This window comes from Aedes aegypti, chromosome 3, assembly GCF_002204515.2.
Source record: "Aedes aegypti strain LVP_AGWG chromosome 3, AaegL5.0 Primary Assembly, whole genome shotgun sequence".
Lineage (NCBI taxonomy): Eukaryota > Metazoa > Arthropoda > Insecta > Diptera > Culicidae > Aedes > Aedes aegypti.
In genome coordinates, this window is record NC_035109.1 from 246813685 (window position 1) to 246835429 (window position 21745).

General features: G+C 37.4%; 1 protein-coding gene across 6 annotated transcripts in view; it reads left to right on the forward strand.

Moving 5' to 3' along the window:
- LOC5565217 (protein Fe65 homolog) overlaps positions 1-21745 on the forward strand; it is a 300368-nt gene that overhangs the window by 92355 nt on the left and 186268 nt on the right. The window contains exon 3 of one of the 6 annotated variants that reach the window (XM_021851272.1): positions 13921-13959. The exons of the other annotated variants lie outside the window; for them this stretch is intronic. The gene's annotated coding sequence lies outside the window, so the exon portion shown is untranslated. The remainder of the gene's footprint in view (positions 1-13920; positions 13960-21745) is intronic. 6 annotated transcript variants of the gene reach the window in all.

Consider the following 21745-nt stretch of genomic DNA (forward strand, 5'->3'; position numbering starts at 1 on the left):
TTCAACAAGATCATGCTGAGATAATTTAGATTCGGAATTCCGCCACCTGGTTTGGTGGTGCTAGTGTACATGAAACTATTGCTTTGTAAATACCTCAGGAGCCTGACCCTTTAGAAAAATGATATTTTCGGCAAAGTTTTTTTTTTGTAAATCAAGGAATATAATTGTTCGAGTAAGTTGATTCAAAATTTAATCCATCGAGCGGCGCTAGTATGCATGAAACTTTTATAATAAATCTTCAAGCTGTTTAAAGGAATATCTATAAGGAAATTAAAAACCAAATTTAGTACTATACGAATTAATTCCACTAGACTAGAGCTTGTATCCTTTGACAGATACGCGTATTTCGCACTTAATGACGGATGTAAGGCCTTCAGTGTCTCAGTATTTTCAGTGTCGTGTACTAGGCTCGACTTCAAGACATCTTATAAAAATGTCGTGCTCTGGAAAAGTAGTTTGTTAGAATAAGGTTTATCACTTAGAAATATGGAGTGTATCAAAAAGTATTCGCAAACATTCAAAACAGTCTCAGAAATATTGGGCTGAACCTACAAACAATTTTTTTGCATTTTGTATGATAATTTTGCAAATTTCTAACATATGTCGATGAAAATCTTGCACACCTCTGAAAAAATTGATATGTTAATTAATGTGTTAAATTTAAAGAAAAAAATGGTTTTTGTTTATGCTAATATATTCTGTGCCACTACTCTCAGGACATGGTGTAAAAAATATTTTGAAAAATACATTGACAAGCATTTGAGAGCAAATGCAAAAATCGAAAAAAGTCGATTTTTAAGGACCTCGTTTTTTGATTTTTTCTTTCTTCACGTTAATGGTAATATTGAACTATTGTAACGAATAAAAAATAGTGTTTTTATTGGAAAAGTTTCTTTGCATATTTATGAAGTAATGTAAGAAAAAATTGGTACTCTATATAATTACTGCTGTATATGACAGAGCTTCAAAAGTTGATTATACAAAAGTGGCTTTCTAAAACCGACCTTATTCCAATAATTGGACTTTCTTAGAGCAATAATTTATTATTTTGAAATCAGTTTTACGTGCTGTGTGAAGTAAACATGTTTTCCGATAGAATAAGCTCTTCATCCTATTTTGTTTGATATACATTTTGTTCAATACAAATCATCGAATCTTCAGAAGACACTTCAAAAATGTAATTTTGTGCAAGATTTTATTTTCTATGCTTTATAAACCTTGTTATATTTATATTAAGACTGCATATTATTCAATATTTTTGAAGTTGCTTCAATATTTGATGACATGATGAAGATTTGCGTGAAAAATGCTTTTAAAAAGATGAACTATGCTCTGAGATATACCGTTTTGAATGTTTGCGACTACTTTTCGATACACTCCTTATGTCACTAGTGAGCATTTTCATGCAAAGCTTCTTGGTCACTAGCGCCAACTGCTTGCAAAATTTTGAAGCAACTATGTATGTATGTATGTAGGTAGCCACCATCCTTGCTTGAGTCTTGCTCTGCTTGCGGTTCCACTCAACAGTGAGGTCAAATTTCATTACCAACCTGATTTCAACATACTGCTGTATGAAGGGCCAAAAGGGGGGTGGCGGACCCGTGAGCAGAGACACTTACGCGAAACCCGCGGGAAGTAGAGAATCTCCTTCCAACAGTATGATCCAACAGATTGAGTATTGGAATTTGCAGTACTTGTCGAGCTTTCCACGGGATGGTTTGTTAGAAGAAGGGCGCGTCAAATCGATTACAACTGTTGGAGAGAAAACTATTAATCGCGAGCGACTAACATTTTTCCTCCTGACTCCGATTGGCACTCCACTTCATTATCCAGTTGCAACTTCAATGATGCCCTGATGCTCCCTCCCTTACCAGTATATTGTCAATGTTATATAGTATAATATAATATGAAATAAAAATATGTAATATAATAGAATGAAACATAATATAATATAATACAATATAATGTTATATAAGTTATATAATATAATATAATGTTATGTAGTATTAATAACCCGCCGACTCAGTATCCTAGAAATAGTTAATGCCGTAAAAATAGGCTGTACAGGCCATATAATAATAATTCCGTATAACAATCCTGTAAAAACAAAGATCGCGTCACATTCAGAGGTTCCACTTCGTTGTGCAGTTGTAACTTTAATGATGCTCTGATGATCCGTTGCTTTCCTGAATATTGTTAATGTAGTACATATGTTATATGGTATATAGTATTAAAATATGCAATAATTTAATACAATTTAATGTAAAATGATAAATGAAAACATAATATATTAAAATAAAATATGATATAATATTATACAATACGCCAACCCCAGTATCCTAAAAATGACTAAAGTTAGACGTGTACGCTGGACATTCCTGTAAAAACGAAGCTCGCGTCTCGTTCAGAAACTCCAATTCATTATGAAGTTGCAACTTTAATCTAGCGAAGTTGTTCAATTATGTAAATAAAATATATATTTTTATCATCTCTTTGCCACTTGTTCGATAATATTGCGGATGAGCTGCTTCTGCTGGATTCAAGCTTTTTCAAATTTTTTGAAACGACCTTTATTTTATGTCTTTTTTCTGTTATAATATAAGCTGCAATACAGACTATATGATCCAAGGGAAGAGATGTTATTATAGCTTATCTTGGAATTTATGGATTTTAACTGATGTGCACCTGAAAATGTTTAGGTTAAGCGTTATTTTCATATAATAAAAACAGATTTCATTTTTTTAAACTGCTGCTAAATAAGAAACGAATTATTCAAGATTGTGAATATTTCAGTCACTGCTGTTAGTTTAAGTACGTCGGCGAGATTGACCATGGCACCTTAGAAATCTAGTTTCCGGATCCCTTTAATGTCGCTTTTAACTTGATGAGGATTTTGTTGATCTTCATGCTGAAAGATCTAACGAACTGTGCAGTTTTATGATGTTTGATAAGAATTCTGTTAGCAGCATTCAATCAGGCATTACTAGGACAAAATTTATACAAGGTTATGTCGCTGAAATAGTAATGATTCAATACATCTTGGTCTGGATATGAATGCATACATAAATACGTGGTCCGACTCCTGCTCTGATCGCCTAAATATAAATACCTGTAATGACATAATTTATAAAATACTCTAAAAGGCAATAAACTGAAACAATTCGTCGTCAGCAATACTAAAACATACTGAAACTAATGGCTCATTCACAAATTTCCTAATGGGGTATTTGGGTGTCCACATCGTTTTGCGGCTCATACAAAACTTGTAGAATATTCATAGAAGAATCATTACGAGGTGGAGGGTCAAAAATGGTCATTTGGCGTATTGAATATGTGAATGAACCCTAATGATTGTGAATCTTGAAGATGAAGAGAAATCGATCATGCGACTCACGCCCTTATTCTAGCACACGCTTGAAATGTACTGCACACTCAGAAACACGGGTAGTCACAAAATGACTAAATTTTGGTAATCCTTGACTATTTTCTATCTGCCTCTCTCTCATTCTGAAGGGAATTTTATTCCTATTTGTCAATTCACCTGGGTTGAAGCATCGCTAAGCTTCAACCCAGGCGAAATGACATTTAGTGTAGAAATTCACAGCAGAATGAAAAAGAGACAGACAGAAAACAGTCATTAATGCATAAACTTTAGTAATTCTGTGACTATTTATATTTCTGAGTGCAAGCACTCCCTGTGAAAAGTTATTTGGGTAGTCCCAGGTAAATATACCTATGCAAAAATAAGAAAACATCTTATAAATACAATAAATACAATAAATACAATAAAGTTTTCCGAGCACGGTAACTCTAGTTTCGAGTAGAAATTTTCTAGTGTGCTCAAAAGCATTACTTTTTTCGATTTTGAGCATAGGCTGCTAGCGACATCTGGTGGTAGGAAATAAGCTCAAGAGATTTAGCTACCAGGTTTTACAAAAGCAACATTATGAAAATTTCAATTGAGCAACGCCAGCTGCGGTTTATGATTAATTTGTGTTCCATCAACATATCAATGGGTATTATTGAAAGCCGATAAAATAATAATAATCATGATACTACAATCAAAATCCCAGCATGAAACATCCTCACCGAATTTCCGATTCCGTTGTCCATCTTGCCGTGCTAGCGTTTTTCCGTTATATCTGGTCAATCCCCACTACATTTACACTGGGTGATACATACACCCACACTTATTTACTTTTGATCTTTTTCGAAAGACACCATTGGAAACACTTTTTTTTTCGCACAACCTCACTCAGGATTTAAAAATAATAGTTATTTAGCACAATATTTCAACGGAACTTCAAGTATTCTTAGTTCTTCCATTTATGATACGCACGATGAACAATGAATTTATATTTTATAATACACTTATCCCCACAAAATTTTATTTTATATTTTCACTTCACGAATCCGCTGCTCATCAGCTACTGGTGAAAGCTCTCTGTGCAAAATTTTGAAGCAACTAGCTCAAATAACATTTCCGAAGACGCCAGCTTTCAAAGTGGCCAGGCTCTTGAGATATCTGCAAGCACCACCTAGTGGTCCAATTCCAAATTAAATGAGGTACCACCTCCAGAACAACTTCACTCAAGACCCCAAGAGATACACCGGTTTAAAATTATATTATACTCAAACCTTTTATAGTACGATCATCATTATGCGGCTTTTATGTTCATTTGTTGATTTTACCGCATTGTTTGGGTCCGTACTGTAGACAACTATTGTTGAATGCTATTCTTAACAAGATTCTAGAAGATACTTGGTGTCTCTAACCTCTGCTGCAAAATACTAGCATTTTAATCATAATTATAGTGCAAGGGAAGGGGGGTGGTTTGTTGACGCGTTAACCGTGGCCAACTCTGGTCGGGTCGGGGTGGACTGTATTTTCGGATGAATGGAATCAACACCACTGATTCTGCTAGTCCACTATACTTTATTGTACTACTATTCATTTCTTAACTATTTGCACTGTTCACTTTATTTGGATCGGGTTATATTCACAGAAAGAAAAATCCATGTAAATTTCAGCGTAAAATCATGCACATGAAGGGAATGCCAGGTTTGTCGCAAATTTACATTACACATCGTGTAAAATTACATCAACATCATGTAAATTTATGTGAATTGTCGCGTAATCGGTTAGAGTCCATGCTAGAGTATACGATATATAGCGGAACCTTACATGATGTTACTGTAATTTTACACGATGTAACGTGTTCTTCTTTCTGGCATTACGTCCCAACTGGGACAAAGCCTGATTCTCAGATTAGTGTTCATATGAGCACTTCCACAGTTATTAACTGAGAGCTTTCTTTGCCGATTGACCATTTTTGCATGTGTATATCGTGTGGCAGGTACGAAGATACTCTATGCCCTGGAAATCGAGAAAATTTCCTTTACGAAAAGATCCTCGACCAGCGGGATTCGAACCCACGACCCTCAGCATGGTCATGCTGAATAGCTGCGCGTTTACCGCTACGGCTATCTGGGCCGTGACGTGTACATTTGCGAAAACTCTGGCATTCCCTTCATGTGCATGATTTTACGCTGAAATTTACATGGACTTTTCTTTCTGTGTTCGCGGCGGTTGAAACATAACTGACTCACATGGTGGAGCGGTCGTGTATTTATATCAAGTGCGTTTGTGTTCTAGAAGTTTCGATGGTTCTCATTCTCGAAGCTTATGGAACAGCACTCACTGACGGAACTCCCGTTGTGGATATATTCACTCATAAGGAACTCACGGCATTCGAGTTCCTGTTGGTAACTCACATGGTACTCACGCTCACTGTTGATACTCGTGCACTCAGTGGCGTAGTCAGGGCGGGTCGAGAAGGGGCCACATTCGGACATGTTTACGCCTCGTTTCGTACGGTACAGGGGGTACTCGCGGCTCTTTACTGCTACCCCAACGTGTTTCTGTATATAAAAAGTAAACAAGCATACAAAATGCCGACCAAACAATGGTGAAGGCGTAATAAATTTTCTCGTAAACATCTATTTTGGGAATAGACCATTTCCGTCAGACCTTACCCCCAATTTTTATATTTTTCTTCGAAAGGCGATACTTTTTAATGATTATTGGCGCTTTCAGATATTTTTTGTATGCACTCCTGATTTTCTTACAATTTTTTGAAAATTTGGGAATTTGAGGTGAAATTCGTCGTGCGGCACAGTTGTTTCAACCCTGGGTGTAGAAAGTGGAGATTTCTCAAAATTTTTACAACATCCCTGCATTGAATATTTGTAGACACAACAAAATGTCAAATCCAGCAACAACAAAATTGACTCGCTCGTTGGTTTGTTGTTTATCAACCTCACGCTAAACTTGTTCCGCTCAAAAATAAGTAGCGGGTGCACAATATTGGCCCCTTCACATGCAGCACGTTTCCTGTGAAAATAGGTTGTATTCATTATTGAGCAATGTCTTGTAAACCAAAATCAATGAGTAAATTACGCACAGCGAAAGAACGCTCGAAATTCGGAATTCGCTTCCGTTTTTCTTTTGATTATGAAAACATGACAATGTTTAAGTTTTTCAGTTTTTTTTCTATTTTAATATCTAAAGCGGAAGTAAATGGGGAAACAAATTTCGTGAATGTGACCATCTTTCAGCTTTTCGATGAAAAAATTCCCGGTAAGAAATCATCTTACCAACAGTCAACTGTTTGCTGTCACATGGGTGATGACTGACAGTTCTATTTTCAGTGATTTGCATATAGCCAATGGCCAACATGTTTACGTATAGGCTCAAAGAATGTGTGCGAATTGCACAGATTTTTCACTTATTCAGATATTTTTGCATTCATTGCCTTATTTTATGCAGATCGAACTCATGCGATGCGTGAATCTGGTTTAGCGTGCTGCTTCTATGCCCTCAAACAGTCACCGAAATCATAAGAACTCCACGAAAAATGGCCGTCCTTGTAGTTGGAATTTAATGATATTCTCAACTTTGAAATCCTTCAGGACCACAACAAATAACCCGCTGAAGCTGCTGTGGTGCACCGGATGATCCGCGATAGGTTCCTGCTCTTTTGTGGTTTTATGGCCGGCGGCAAACTGGCAACGAGGATTTCGGAAGCGTCTCATTTTTATTACCGGATATCCCATGGAAGCCGGGGCAGAATCCGAATCAAATTTATTAATCAAACAGCTCTTGCAACCTTGAAAGCGGCATTGTTACGGATCTCGAATTAGGATCAAATAGCTTAAAAGGGTTTATTCACAAATTTCATAACGCCAAAAATAATCATTTTCAACACCCACCCACCCCCTCATAACGCATTTTGTAAGAATATTTTCCGAATTTTGTATGACTTGTAACATATTGAAGACACCCACCCACCCCCTTCAGCGTTATGAAATATGTGAATGGGCCCAAAGATGTTATGCTGCCACGCTGTGAAATTTTTTGTCGCCTATTTTCCAGTGGCCTTAAAACCAGGAGCGAGTAGCACTCTTTTCGAGAATTATTTAGCTGGAGCACCACAGCAACTTCATGCGAAGGATAAGAAGGGGATCTTTCATCTGTCCATGAAGAATTTCATCGCGACGGCTCTTCCTGATGGTCCCAGTTTCCATTTGTTTGGGGTCTTGGCAGAGCCGTAGCGTTGCCTCATGGCGCCCTTGGCTAACCTCCATTTGTGCGCCCCCTAGTCAAAGTGAAAACTCAAAAAACTTTGTTTGTCCTTGAATGGAACAAGTTTACGTTAAATATATTGAAAAAAAAAATCCTAGAGAATTAAGTATACCGCCGAGACGGACGAACGGTCGGCGGAATTTTTTCTGAAGATGATCGAAATAAAGTAGGTTGAAACGTAAAATTTCTATATCAGAAATCATTACCCGTCACCTAAAAATACCAATGAAGTGGAAACGATTAAGAGAACGGTGATCAAAACCACAGCAAGTTTCCAAAGTTTTGTAAAAATCTTACGCAAGATAATGTAAGATTTCTGCTCATTATTTTATAAAAAAAATCTTCCCAGAATTTGCGTTTAGGATTGCATGAAATTTATGCTCAAGGTTCTTTGAATATATTTTAAAAAATTTTGTTTGTTCCGTACGGAACGTGCGGAAACTCCTACAAAAATAAAAACCCAATGGAGCACAACCCGCATCAGTAAAAGAACCAACAACAATCGGAAACATAGCCGAAATGCAGAACTCACACAGTTTAAGCCCCCGATGAGTCCCACTCTAACGACGCCGCTGAGAGTGTGAGTTACATCCATGACTGTGAGTGTCATCCGCGAGTGCCGTTGAGCGATTCCCGCCGTCATCATCGTCATCATCATGGCTCTCACCACTGCAGCAGCGTGCGCATCGCGAACATTCTGGAACACGTGTCGCGTTTGCGTGAGAACGTTCTGGAAGTACTCAAGATGAGTATAAATACACGGAGGGAATCGCTTGCGAATGAGTTTTATTTCAACCGTCGCGGAATCTTTATCGTAGTGAAAAGTGTAAAGGTGCAGTGAAGAGTAAAATAAAGTAGTGCAGTAGTAGTTTACGAAAGATAGTGTTGTGTTGTTCCTTTCATTTCGAAATCCCAGTGATACAGTCCACCCGACCCGACCGGAGTTGGCCACGGTGAACAGCGCCAACATTGTTGATATGATGATAGAATAAAACTGTGTTTGAAAACCTATCTAAACTATCTAAGTGATTATCAACCTTCTTAAAGTTTGAAGAAATGTAGTTTTACCAATAAACAGTATAGAAAGCGTAATTGCGAAAAGATCTAGTGTGAGCATAGCATAGCATAGCATAGACTGACTGTACATGTCAATGGTTGCTACTCCGTGATTGATCGGAACTGGTAAGAATTGCACTACGATCCAAATGAATAAGGGATGGGAGTTTCCGCTTACTCTCGAAGTGCAATTTTAGCAGATCTAATATTCAGTGCTGGAAAAGTTCGCATCACGAAGCAGCTCACGAGTGTATACCAACGCATAACAAACATCACAGACTCGGGATCTGGCTAGGTGTGAATAAGCCCGCACCCGTCTGATCGGGAGAACATGTCAAAAGAAGTAGCAACAAGCTCGCGAGCGTTTACTCGCGAGTAACCGAGCAAGGTGTGATTTATTATGGTTTTGACAGACAAATTAATTGTATAACCATCATATCAATAGTAAACTACTAGTTTGTAGTCAAAAGCCCTTGAAAACCATAAATCTCGGAGAGTAAGCAGCTTTTTCCCAAAAGCACAATATGGCACTTTTAGTGACGAACTATACATAGTTTGTTTGAAAATTACATATGAGTATTACTGTGCATTTTGTCTCGATATGGTAGAAGTGTTAAAAAATACGTCAACATTCACAATGTCGAACAATTCAAAAGAAAATTTTTAATAATGTCAAAAAGAGAAAAATATATGTATATTGAAATTGTATAAAAAAAAGCAAAATGCCGACACTTATAGTGACGAACCATACAAAGTTTGTTTTAATATTACTTAAAAGTTACGCTTTCAAGAAAAGATGTCTTATCACAAGCATGAAACGAACTCACCAGTTGGTAATCCATCCTCGACTGAAACACGCGCGAAACCATGAGCAAAATCCATCCGACGACGCAAAACCGAACCGTCCTGCTTGGGCTTCACGAAGCACTACCCAGCAAGACGCTCCAAAACAGGAAAAAAAATCTCCAGCGACGAAAACACGAGCGAAACCGTGAGCCATATCTATCAGACGACACAAAACCGAACTGTCCTGCTTGGGCTTCACGAAGCACTCCCATTGCGGAAGGATCTAGTGTGATCAAATTAATAAAATTAATAAAAACTACTAGCTAATTCTCATTTTGAATATCAATCGAACGTCACAAATCAGATTTATATGTAAAACAGTTTTCACGGCTATTAGAGCTCACAAAAAAAGAGCGTTGAAGCCTAACTGCTCAAATTTTGGAATTTGGAAGTAAATTTAAAAAAATAATATATATATAAATTTAATTATATTTATAATTTCAAGTACTTCTAAAAAGACTCTTCAACTTATGAATTCTGTAATATGTAAACAGGGATGTCAGATTGTTTTTTTTCAAAAATTTTGATGGTTTCAGAAATTTCAACTAGAAAAGACTGGGTTTCCTATGTCTTAAATTGAAAACTATAGAATGTCACTATAAATTTGCATCTGGATCTTCCAGATTTTTGTAAAATGTAGACTTAAAAATCTGGAATATTCCAGACAAATCTGGAAGTTTGGTAACGCTGCTTTTGAAATGAACCTAGACTTTCTTAAATTTTTCACTGATATGTTTTCCATTTTTTTTTCCGTTGGATATGTTTGTCCCAAAATTTTGCCATGTGCTCATTTTGGCGCCTCCTGACGGCTGGCGCCCTTGGCGGGTGCCAACCTGGCCAACCGCACGCTACGGCACTGGGTCTTGGTAGTGCATCCAAACCCGAATATCAACAAAGTTGAGACCAATGTTCTGAATTTACTTTGGTGGCGCAAATCATTGTTGTGTGCCACTTTTTCTTTCTTTTATTTTCCGGCTGACGTCACTATTTGCTCTGCATAAGAATAGCGAAAGAATAAAAGAGAGAACTAGTGTCACGCATCAATGATCTGCGCCACCTGAGTAAATCTTGATCGTTGCAGTAAATCCAGAAGCTTGAGTGGAGACCGCAGAGGAACAGCTGATCAAAATTCACAACAACGTGGAGATAAAATCATAGGGGAAAAAGGGGCCTGATAAAAATTGGAGAGTAATAATATGTACGGGACCGTGGGGCGAATTGTCGTGCCGCCAGTTTTTCATTGTTTTTCACTAGTTAGGGGCTTCAAAACATATGGGTTCCTTAGGAAAGTTTGTCCAGTAAATTGAAAGAAAGCTCATGAGCAAATAAAATTTTTTGACGGAAATGGTCTATTTAGCCGGATTTGCTGATTAAATTGCAAACAGCGCACTGTAGTAGCACGCACAGTGGCGGGCCTTCATACAAAGGTCGGACGAAATCTCAAATACGTCCCAAATGGCTTGATAATGGTAATCTATTAACTATCTTGGATACCTGATATAATCCCGTAGGAAATAACTGTCAAATTGAAAATTCTATTTTCTAGCGAAATTTGTCCAAATTAAAAATCCAAAAGAACGGCTAATTCTACAAAAAAAATGTTTGCAACTCAGAAATTTGTGTATAAACCTAAATTAGAGATACATATTTAAGTTTTTTGTAGTAATTTCAGTAAAGTTTTAATCGAATTATGATACATTATACAGATTTGACTGATGAAACAGATAAATTATAATGAAAAATGAAAATTGAATTTTCAACTCTAGGGGCAAGAAAAACTATTACACGCCAGAAACTATGGATGATTTGCTGCTTCATAGTGAGTGACTCATTTTCTTGAAACACGACACATAAAGCGGACGAAGTTTTCGAAATTTGTCAAAACTTTGAAGAAAGATTACAAATTACATTTTTTGCTACAAATATCAACTTAATTTGTTAAAATTTATTTAATTATAGCTTAATTTAAGGCTCAAGACTACGGCTTCAAGTGAAACCTAATGAGCTTAAATCGGTTATGATTTCGTTGAGATACAGCTGTTTGAAGTTTCCTAGGTTAACCATAGTTGATGAATTTTAAGCAGTCCGATTTTGCTGCCTTTCTCGCACTTACGATGCTGCCAAAAATCAAAAACACAACAGATCAATCTACAATTTTCAGAAATCGTTGCTCTATGGCATAGAAGCCTATAGAAAATATTGAGAAATGATTTTGATAACATGAATTTTTGAGGTTTTGTCCGGCCATGCGCCACTGTGCGATGTTCAAAACTGAAAAAGCAATAGATGGCTCTTTTTTAGTGGTAGTAAAAACGAAATCCTGAAGCAATAAAAGCCCAACGGAAGATGAACGAAACCCAAAAAGTTATCTTTTCACATTTCGCTTTTTTTGATTTTGAGAAATTTGAGAAACGAGCGTAGCGCGATTGTGAGAGGAATACGAAAACCAGTGAGATACGGCCAGTGAGAGAAACTGAATGTTCGAAAGGTTGTTGTCTGTAGTTTTTGCCGCTTGCGCCAACTGTTAGCGTTTAAGAACGATGTGATCATAAGATACCCTATTGCATGTGTATATAGTGTGGTTGGTGCGAAAATACTTCAAATATATGCTTGAAGAAAAAAAAAAAATGAATGCCAATAACAATACGACATTTTGAGAATTTAAACCTTTTTTCCTCAAAAACTTTGGGTAACATAAAAATTTATAGAGTGTAGAGAAGCAAAGCGGCTTTTGATTCTACATCACTTTAGAATGCTGAAAGGTAGAGGTCAAATTGGCAGTTTTTTGAGCAAAAATATTGGAATTACTTAAAAATATGGAATCTTGTGAATAAAAAATTTTCTTGTTTTAAGTTGTTAATGATTTGAAATTTTACGGGCATGGAGAAGGTTAGCGATGTTTATTCTTGGGAATCCACATCTAAATTAAATAGAATTGATCATATTAGAAGATTACGTATTCAAAATTAAATCGATAATAATATAAAAATTAAACATATTGTGAATGTCTTAATTATACAAATATTTAAAGCAATGCGATGTAAATCAAAAATACAATCCATGATTTTTAAATACCGATCTAAGACTCATAGTTGTAAAAAAAGCATTAGAATTTTTCGTAAATTCATGTAATTTTGTGACGAGAACGCCATTTCTAGAAATTTGCAAGAAATACAAATTTAAAAGGTATGAATGATCTTATCGTAGTTTATTCAATACATTCAAAGCATAGGTTTTGATCGACAGATATACTGCCGTTCTACGCATATTTGCCCCACAGTCCATAAGATTTACATAGAACATGGGACAAGTACACAGCAAAAAATAATAATAATAATAATAGCGACCGACGTAATTTTTGGCTACGTATCAAGAATCGAACATAATTGAATTCGAATACATGTAACAACAATATTCCGCTCAAAACATAATCGGATTCGATCGACGAAAATGCGAAGAAACCCATTTCGAGTAGCAACACAAAACTTGTATTAAGTTTAACTTACTGAAAACGTGTTTTTTTTCTCTTATAAGTAGGTGAAATCAACTCACCTGTAAAAAATCTGAACTGCTATGGAAAATGAAATGTAATATGTTGTTAACAAAATGTTAATAAAACCTTAAATTTGTCATACCAAATTAGGATTAGTCTTATAACACAGAACACCTAGATATGAAATGAATATAATGTTTGGAATGATACTAATAAAGAAATTCAAAAAAATATATATAAAAAGTTAACTTACATCTTTCAGCTTAGTGAGATGACCGAGAGATATTGGATGCAGCTCTGACTCGTTAGACCAGGGTTCACCTCCTGGTTAGAGTTTTGCGTTATTTTTGTCAACTTGTCAATCCGGTTCTATCCATCGGTAGGCGTCGATATTCAGCAGTAGTTGACTGATTTTATATGTTTAAAAGCTGTAATTGTACATTATAATTGCGACGGAATAGATGTGCAACTTAAATGACGTGATATCACATTTAATTTTTTTTGCCGTGTAGGCGGAGATGGGCAGTACAGTCAACAATTATGGAACAAAAACATGAAGTTCCGTATATTTTTTAAATATAAAAAAACATTAGCCTCGTTACGAACCATCTGTAATATCCATTTAAAATGGTCGTTGAAACGGTGTTGACTTGTGTTATGGAAAACAATCATGTGTTTGAAAAATGGACTGACCAAATCTGACCCATACTGTATTGCAATACTTTTATATAGTTACGAAGAATTTTAAGTCTGAAGAATTAAGGTCCTGTAAATTTCTTCAGTCATCAGTCTAAAGAATCTTATTTTGGCCTCGTTTACTCACACAAGAAAACATAAAAAATGTCCACAGTTGATTTTATTTATTATTTTCTCATTTCAGGTGAGAGCAAAACACATTAGGAATATGTTCTTTCGTTGGGTAAGTATAAATGGGCCAGTAAATATCTTGTTTTATTTTTTTTCTGACGTTGCGTCCTCACTGAGGAAGATACTACTTCTCAGTTAAGTGGTTTTTGAGCACTTTCACAGCTATTAACCGAATGTTTTCTTTGCCAATATATCAGTTTTGATATTGTTATTTGCGTGACAAGAACAAATATACTCTATGCCCAAAGAAATGTCGAAATTTTCCAACCCAAAAAGAGCCTCGATCGGACCGGACTCGAACCCACCACACCGTCAGCATGATATTTTTGAACAGCTGCACTTTTACCGTTACGGCTATTGTGGCTCCAGTAGATACTACTACTATATCGTACCTTATCATGTTGACAGAACTAACGACTCCATTGAAAACATTCTCATGTAGAGCCAACGGAAACTAACTATCTACAAGACGTTAGAAACCATCATCACGTTAAACTCTTGTTTTCAATCTTGTAGTAATTAAGCTCATTTCCTTGCGCCCTGGGTAACACCTGTATTCCTATTACCATCAGAACGAATCTTTCATGGTTTCATCATCTCATCGGTACAGCAGAGACAGAGAAATAGTCGAGGCAGCATCACTACATTCCATGCCGTGTGATATTGTGTGCTTCTCTAGTCAGAGCCACAAACAGAATGGAAATACAAGTGACAGCAAAAAGCAATTCGGAAAATAAGCCGAACAAAAAAAAATCAAATGGTAATGAGCGAAAGTGGATGGGTTGGAGTTCCTCCCCCCTCCCACACGCCCGCTTCTCGTTTGCACGTACATTTCTTGTCTCATATATCCACGTCTGTCGCCGTTCGTTGCTGGTTGACAGACAAGCCCTGAGAGCGTGATGCAGCAATATTACGGCACGTTTTCCTCCGTCAAACGGAAAAACATAGAATACCAATCCACCTCGTCGTATACCCCTGCCATTCACACCCATCCATCCAGTGAAGTATCCGTCCGTCTGTGCAAGAAGGATGCAGTGAGTGACGACGATGTGATGGGAAAGTGGGTGTAAGTCTTAACGTCCTTGGTTTGCCGTAGGTGAAGGTGATATAAAAGGCACTGGTTCAGAGTAAATGATCAAAACACTATATTGTTGAAGATCAATGTAGAGATAAGAAACGTAGTAATATGTTTTTTGCTCCACAGAAATAAAGTAAACTACGCCATGTGCTAATTCCCGAATCACCCAGCTTAAGTTTCGTCAGAAAACCATGTTCAGAAATTATGTGCTACAGCTCATTTCTTTTCACTGAATCGTATGTTACTTTCTAATCAATAAACATTTACCAGAACTAAAGTGATCGTTGAGCATTAATTGTACCTAGTATACCGTATGGTTTGGATCTCTGGATCAGAGGGGATTCGTCAGCCATCATAATTCCCATCCCTCTTTACCGTAGTGGTACAGGATATGCAGGGTCTGGAATAAATCAGTTAGACATGTTAACTGAACCACCAAGTTAAACTGGAAAGTGAAGGAGCTGTGCAGTGCTAAAGTTAATGCGGACCTAGCTAAGGCTGCATATGGTGAAGCTGCGGTACACCTTGTTTTGTTCATTAGTTTTTGATGAGGTAGACTCTCCTCCATACGCTGTTTTCTCACATACTCCGCCGAAGATCGTCCTAAGCACACGTCGTTCAAAATTTCCTAGCGCTTGCAGGTCTTCTTCGAGCATTGTCCAAGTATCATGCCCGTAGAGGACTACCGGTCTTATCAGCGTCTTGTACATGGTACACTTAGTACGTAAGTGAAGTTTACCAGACCGCAAGGTCTTGTGCAATCCGTAGTAAGCACGACTTCTGGCAATGATACGTCTTCGAATTTCTCTGCTCCAAGGTAGACAAATTCGTCCACCACCTCGAACTCATCCCCGTCAATATCACGCGTCTGTCAATGCGAACTCTATCGCGCTCGGTTCCTCCAGCCAGCAGATACTTCGTCTTTGACGTATTTACCTTCAATCAAACCCAATCTGCTTCACGTTTCAGCTTGGTATTCTGTTCAAAAATCACCTGGAACGTTCTTCCGACAATGTCCACGTTGTCACAAAACAGATAAACTGGCTGGAATTATGAAAGATCGTGTCCCGCATGTTGAAGCCCGCCCGTTTCATAACACCTTCTAGTGCAATATTGAACAGGAGGCAGGAAACACCATCGCCTTGTCGAAGTCCTTTGCGTGTTTTAAACGGGTCCGGGTACACTATCCATCGTTGCCTTGGTCAGTCTAGTCAATTTCCCGGGAAAACCATTCTCGTCCATAATCTTCCACAGCTCTTCGCGGTCGTTGGTATCATAGGCCGCTTTGAAATCGATGAATAGGTGGTGCGTAGGGACTTGATATTCGCGACACTTTTGGAGGATCTGCCGCAACATAAAGATTTGGTCTGTCGTCGATCGCGCGTCCACAAAACCGGCTTGATAACTTCCCCCAAATCTGCTTGCCAGTGGCGATAGACGACGGTAGATGATCTGGGAAGGTGCTTTATAGGCTGCGTTAAGAATGGTGATCGCTCGATAGTTCTCACATTCTACCTTGCCACCCTTTTTGTATATTGGGTATATTACTCCCTCCTTCCACTCCTCCTCCGGTAGCTATTCTGTATCCCAGATCCTGGTTATCAATCGGTGCAGACAAGTGGCCAACCTGTCCTTTCAAGCTGCTTCGTTGTTCTTGAGCTGTTTGATAGCATCCTTAACTTCACCTATTGTAGGAGTTGGCACGTCTCCCTCATCCGCCGTACTGATGAAGCCATTCCTCTTGCTGCTTTGGTCTCTCTCCTCTGCGCCATTAAGGTGTTCATTGTAGTACTGCTTCCTCCTTTCAAGCACCTCACGTTAGTCCGTCAAGTACCTCCATTCTTATCCCGGCACATTTCGGCTCGCGGCACAAAGCCATTGCGGAATGCATTGAATTTCTTGTAGAACTTACGCGTTTCTTGAGAAAGATACAGTTGCTCCATCTCTTCGCACTCCTACTCTTCTAGGCGGCGCTTTTTATCCCGGAATAGATGGGTTTGCTGTCTTCGCTTCTGTTTCTATCGTTCCACGTTTTGACGGGTGCTTTGTTGCAGCATAATCGCCCGCTGACTACCTGCTCGATGTGAAAGAAGAACAACGACATGCTAACATAACAGTTGTCTGGGTTCTTGGGTATACAGGTATGTCAGGCAACTAGACTGCTAATATCCTAGCATATCAGGATCCTCGTGTGCAATAGGCGGTAACTTCGGTCCCATACTGTGGTGTTACCCGATGGATGAAGTGAATGAAGTAAATGCATCAGAGAAACCCTCGAGATCAGATGATTCTAACTTGGCAAAAAATGGCTATTTTCACCTCACTCATAGGCCAAGATTCAGTAGCAAAGCAACTTATTGTCAAACGTGGTATTTATCTATTATTGAAGCGCCCTGCTGAACTAAGGGACGTATGATGACGTTGGATCAGTGCGAGAAGTCGACTGAGGTAAGCGAAGGTCAAAAATTGAACCGGATTCGTTCCTGTGATATATGTATTGGTATTATATCTATGATTGTAGCACCATGCTTAGAGGTTTGGTCTCCAAGCTAGAGGTTTCGACGCTACAACACGGTACTTCTGTTCTCAATAAGGTTCTAAAGTTGGCAACAAAGTAGCCATGAGATAGATTCCTTGTGTGTTTGTGTGATAATATTCACCAATCGCACATTGGGGCAGATCACTGTTTTCGACGGCCAAAACCTATAGTACTCTGGATATTCATCCTACAGGTTTGGTGTCTTCGATAAAGTATTTTGCAATAATTTGTACTAAATTTTGACTACTTCGGACTTGTCAGATTTGTCAGATTTATCTTTTGACAGGAGCGTTCTAGCAAAAAACTTTCTTCTGCAAAGTTGTTCATTGTGGCATTTTTGACATTTCCCATGTAACCACAAGCATTAAGGTATTACCTTATTTTAACTTTAATTCAACGAGTGCAATGCATCATTGCTTTTATTCTGCAATATGCGTGCAGTAATGCTTTTATTCCATTTTATGAATGCAATGTAGCATTGTTCTATTGTAGCAATGAAATATGCATTAATGGGTGATATACGGTTACCATTCAATGCTTCATTGCATCATCTTACTCAAGGCTTCATCGCAACAAAAATGGCAAGATTTCATTGCTCTATTTATTGTCAATCTTTCCCAAACTCAGGAAAATAGACTATAGAAATACTTGATAAATACTAATGAAAATTCGCCACAAGAAATCTTGTTGAAATTCGTAGATTTGTCTTACGAGAAACCAGAATTTGAAAACAAAAAATATGCAACAACCTGGAATTGAACCAAAAACCTTACGATTGGTAGGCCCGTGCGTACACCACAGGGCTATCGACAATTCAATGTGCCGAGATGCTAAAACGATACATAAAACGTGAAGATTTAGCCCCACACAATGAAAACAAAACAAAATCTCAACAGCAAAAAGCGACAGCCGTGGTAAACTTGCGGAAGTGCAACAGTCGTGTCTACTTACTTATTGCGCACTTCACCCCAAAGTAGACTATCAAAATTCGTAGAGTGCATGCAAAAAAAGTGTGATAAGAGCGCACGCTTGCATCGGATCATTGAAACGTATTCGGTATACTTGTTTCTTGAACCACAAGGAATAAGTGCACTAAAAGCACCATCATGATTCGACGTAATCCTGAGCTGCTTACACACTTTGAAGGAGCTTACACACTTGGGACGGTCCAACTTGGAGTGAAATCGACAATATTTATCACTGGCAACGAAAGGGCGCTGCTTGAAGTTGCACAATTTTCCCGGCCAAGACATGCAGCATTCATGGTCCGGAGGATAGGCGCGACGAGTCATCGAAAACATCACACAATTAATTTGGGTTCAAATCCCAGCAAAAGGAAGTAAACACAATACACATATGAATCATACTAAAAAAAGCAACATCCAACGAACAGAAATATTTTTGTGTTTCTATTTTTGATCCTTTCTTTCATGCATTAAATACACTTTTGCTAAAGCTTTTATACGGTACAGACAGTAACTATACTTTAGCAATTGCCAACATAGAGCAAGGAAATGTAGCCGTATTTACACTTTAATAGCGCCCTTTTCCACTTTAATACTGCATTAATGAGACATGTAATGCAGTATGACTTTATACGTCATATTTTATAGAAGCATATAAAGTGATATTGATGCAACTATATACAGCTGTACGGTTACTTGGGTTCTTCCCAAGACACCTGCACTCTATCAATGACGTGGATAGCACTGTAGGACATTTTAGTAAAAACAGCAAAAAAATCGATATTGACCATCTTTACGCACAAAACAATTTAAAAAATATTTTGTCATCAAGTTTTTAAATTTTTTACAACAATTAGGTAAATTTACATCATTTCGGGTAGGTTTATCTGTTATGGACATAATGGTTTCCTATTTCGCCATACGTGATAATTTGATTATTTTCAAATTTTTAATCATTTTGTGTGTTTTAGTAATTTCATATCAAATTATTCTTGACGTTAAAACATTCCAAAATATTCAAAATGTGAAAGTTTTCGAGAAAACACATATGGTCAAATAGGGAACCACTATAAGCATAACTGGTACACTTTCCCTACTAGCAAAATTTTCAAATTTTATGATATATTTAGTCAACTCAGTCCAAAAACAGTGTATTACAAAATCCTGGTTAACTCATGAAGCGGAAGATGGCGGCAACTATTTTTTTTTCTACGACTTGTCAAGAACAAAAGTTTCATTATCGTGAATCATCCATGATTTTGTAAAACATTGTTTTTGGACTGTTTTTACTATAAGTACCGTAATCCGGGGGCAAATTGATCACTATTTCGCAACTTTTTGTCATGTTTTTCTTTGGAATTCAAATATTGTCAATTTTTTTTTCGGTAAAACCAGTACTTCATTGATCTCTATCAGATTATGTAGTCGTTTTTTGATGAAATAAATTTTACCATTTCATAAAATTAGTTTTAATATCAATAATTGGAAATGACACATTGGGGCAAAATTGATCACTTTATAATTAAGCATATTTTAGAAAGTAAAATTTCCCTATCTAATTAATTTGAGTCTCCTGAATCTAAAAATGATGTCAAAATTTTTACAACTTGTGTTTATCATAATTATATTGCAAAATTAAACTTTGTAAATCTACATAATACGCCTAAATGTATGCAATTTTCCTTGAACACGTTCTTGAACAATAATCGCTTTTATAAGCAAACAACTGTTCTTGTAATGCTGTACGATTTCAAAAATGAGTTCAGCAGTTCATACTGAAGCTTACACAACATTTTTAGCACTCAAAGTTCGTATGCAGGCTTAGCACCAGCGGATTGTTTAGTACCGACATTTTCAACAGTATTGCTGACACCTTGAAAAAATGTGAATATTTCTATGTAAAACTGACCTTATTAAAAATGAAATAGTTTAAAATTATCATTAGACATCCATTATCTAGAAAATATGGAATGTTTGTTATGCCAACGAACTATTAAGCATCCTTGAAAGGAAATGCTATTTGGTACCGACCTGATCAAATTCACCCCAGTGATCAATTTGCCCCCGGATTACGGTATTATTAAATTTGAAAATTTTGCTAGCAAATGATGACAATTTACTTCGTTATTGTTAATATTTTAAAACTTGATGACAAAATATTATTAAACAATTTTCGTACGAAAAAATGGTCATAATTGATTTTTTGGCTGTTTTTACTATGGAATCATACAGCGCCATCTGCTTCAGTGGTAGAGGATGGGTGCTCTCAAAAGAAATGCCAAAAATGCCTCAATGAACAACTTTGCTGAAAAAAGTGTTTTGCTAGGACGCTCCTATTAAAAGACAAAGCTGACCTAGATCAATTTTAACCTATCTAGATCATATCCGAAGAAGTCAAAATAAAGTAAAAATGATTACAAAATACTTTGTTGAAGACACCAAGCCTCTATGATGCATATCCAGAGTACAAGGGGTTTTGGCCGTTGAAAACAGCGATCTGCCCCAGTGTGAATCGTGTAGCAGGAATGTACGAAGGAATCGAACCAGTCTTGATACGCTTGATGAGTTCATCCTAAGCGTTTTTGATGTTCTCCTTCTTGTCACCCCAGGAGCGCAGTGCCGATGCTTGCAGGCCACGTTAAGGCCCAAGTAAAAATGGTGCAAAAGTCAAAACTGAAAAAGCAGTTTTCTCTTTTTAAATTGTCAAATCAAAGAAAATAAAAACACACAGCTCTTTTATTTGCCAAATAAAAAGGCTGTGTGTTTTCATTTTCATCAATTTGTTGTTTTAAAAGGAGAAAACTGCTATTAGAGTTCTGACTTTTGTGTCATTTTTTCTTGCACCTTAATACGAGAAGATCTGAGCCCACGGTCTCTCCAGCGGGTCCTGGTTGATCTTCTTCTTGGCATTAACGTCCCCACTGTGACAGAGCCGGCTATTCAGCGTAGTGTTCTAAGAGCACTTCCACAGTTATTAACTGAGCGCTTTCTTCAAAGTTGCCATTTTCGCATTCGTATATCGTGTGGCAGGTACAATTATACTCTATGCCCAGGGAAGTCAAGGAAGTTTCCATTACGAAAAGATCCTAGACCGACCGGGATTCGAACCCAGACACCTACAGCATGGCTTTGCTTTGTAGCCGAGGACTCTAACCACTCAGCCAAGGAAGGCTGGTTGATGGTGTTCCGGTTTACGGAAGCTTGCTCCTTAAGTTGTGCACCACACATGAAGGTGACTATGGGAACAGCAGCCGGC